The sequence below is a fragment of the Echinops telfairi genome, unplaced genomic scaffold, assembly GCF_000313985.2.
Source record: "Echinops telfairi isolate 266 unplaced genomic scaffold, ASM31398v2 ScPeMD7_4;HRSCAF=17, whole genome shotgun sequence".
NCBI lineage: Eukaryota > Metazoa > Chordata > Mammalia > Afrosoricida > Tenrecidae > Echinops > Echinops telfairi.
In genome coordinates, this window is record NW_022103900.1 from 8,175,684 (window position 1) to 8,178,054 (window position 2,371).

Genomic DNA, 2,371 nt, shown 5'->3' on the forward strand with positions numbered 1-2,371 from the left:
GACAAATATTTTCTATATGTGTATTTCACCTCTACGAGATAAATAATAGTATCATTGTCATTGATTAGATTCCGTCCTCCAAAAAGAAACGTGGAAGTCCTAATCCTACACCTGTGAATGTGACCTTGTTTGGAAATAAAAGTTTTCTTTTGTTTCATCAATCTGGTTACACTAGACTAAGGTAACTCCTACACCGAATCACTTATCAGTGGTGGTTTAGGGAAGAAAAAAAGCAGAACTGAGATCAGATATCCACACAGGAGCAAGAAAGATACTATCTCCAAGCAAGAACATGTGGAAGATCCCTGGAAAACAGTCAGAGCTGGGAAAGAGGCCCCCACGTGGTGTAGTTCACCTCTCTAGTGACTGGTCCTTTCTGGAAACATCTTCAGAAAACATTAGCTATGTCCTGCCATATTCATCTCCAAAGAACATTCTGGCTGCACATCTTCCAAGAAATAATTGCTTATTCTTCTGACACTTTAAGATATATTCAACATTCCTTGCCAACACAGCCATGCAAAAGCATCAATGTTCATCCGGTCTCCTTTGCTCATTGCCCAACTTTCATGTGTGTCTCTGCTTCGATGAGCATTTATTGTAGAAACACGTAAAATGAAATCCTTGGCAACTTTGGTCCTTTCTCTTTTTCATGATGTTATCTTTTGATCAATTGTAAGGATTTTTGTTCTCGTTATGCTGAGCAGTGATCTTTCTCAGTAATTGCTTCAAGTCGTCTCCACTTGCAGCCAACAAGGTCGTGTCATCTGCATATTGCAGGATGTTAATGCAATTTCCTCCCATCCGGATGCTAAATTCTCTATATGGTCCACTTCTCAGATTATTTGCTCAGAATACGGATTTAATAAAATGGTGAAAGGATAAAACCCTGACACACAGCTTTCTTGATTTTTACCCAGGTAACCCCCCATGTTCTGTTCAAATGGACTGCCTCTTGCTCTATGTACTGGTTCTAAATGAGCACAATTTAGTGTTCTGGAATTTGCATTCTTTGTGATGCTACCTGTAGTTTGATATTTTCTCACGGTCAAATGCCTTGTATAGTCAATACAATGTAAGGGAACCTTTCTTTGGTGTTCTCTGCTTTCAGCTAAGAGCCATCGGACCTCAGCAATGACATCTTTGCTCTAAGTCCTCTTCTGAGTGTGGCTTGAACTTCTGGCAGTTTCTGTCCACGTATTGTTGTCACACTTTTTAAGTTGTCTTCAGCAAAAGTCTACGTGCATGTGGTATTCATTATATTGCTTGATAACTTCCACGCACTATTGGGTCACCTTTCCTATGAATGGCCACAATTATAGAGCTCCATATTTAACTAGTGCGCCAACTAGTGCTTGTGGCAGCATCACATCAGCGTGTCCAAACATTTCAGTGGGTATTCAATTACTAGCCTCTTGTTTTCACTGATGCCTTTGGTGCAGCTTAGCCTTTTTTCTTCAATATCATTGGTCCTTGATCATATGCTACTTCTTTAAGTGGTTCAAAGTCAACCAATTCTTTTTGGCACTCTGAATTCTTCTAATCCTTCAATGGTCTTTCGGTGCTTCCTGCATTATTCAATATTTTTCCCATCGAAATTCAATATTGATCTCCAGCCTTGAATCTTCCTGCTTCTTTGGTTCTTTCAGCTGTGACACACTGGGTATGTTCTTTCCCTCTAGCTTTCTAAGTCCAGGTCTTTGCACACTTTATTATATTCATTTACTTTGTCTTCTGGAGCTGCAGTTTTCTCTTTAACTCTTCTACTTCATTCATCATTCCTTCATGCTCTAATGGGTCCACACTCAAAGGCTACTTTTAGAGTCTCTTCTAACATCCATTTTGATCTCTTTCCTCTACTTATATTTTAAATATCCTGTTGCTTTCTCCAGGTCTGATGTTCTTCATGTCATCCACCCTGTCAGGCCTTCTGTCATTAGTGCTCAAGGTATCAAATCTCTTTTTGAAAAGTTTTGAGGTCATATTTGGCTCTTGGAGACTTGTTTTAATTTTCTTCAACTTGAACATTGCATGTGACAAAATGGATGGGCTTTTGCATAGTCGACCCCTGAGCTAGTTTTGTCTGATGATATTAAACTTCTCTATCTGCTTTTTCCACACAGGTAGTCAATTTAATTCCTGAGTATTCTATCTGGAAGCACCATGTATACAGTTCGTATTTATGTTGTTGAAAAAGTTATCTGAAATAAAGAAGTTGCTGGTCTTGCAAAATCGCACCATGTGATCTCCAGATTAACTTCCATCACCAAGGTCGTATTTGCAACTACTGTTCTTCCTCTTTGTTTCCACCCTTCATGTTCTAATTTCCAGTAATTGTCAATGCATCTTGATTGCATGCTTGATCAATTTC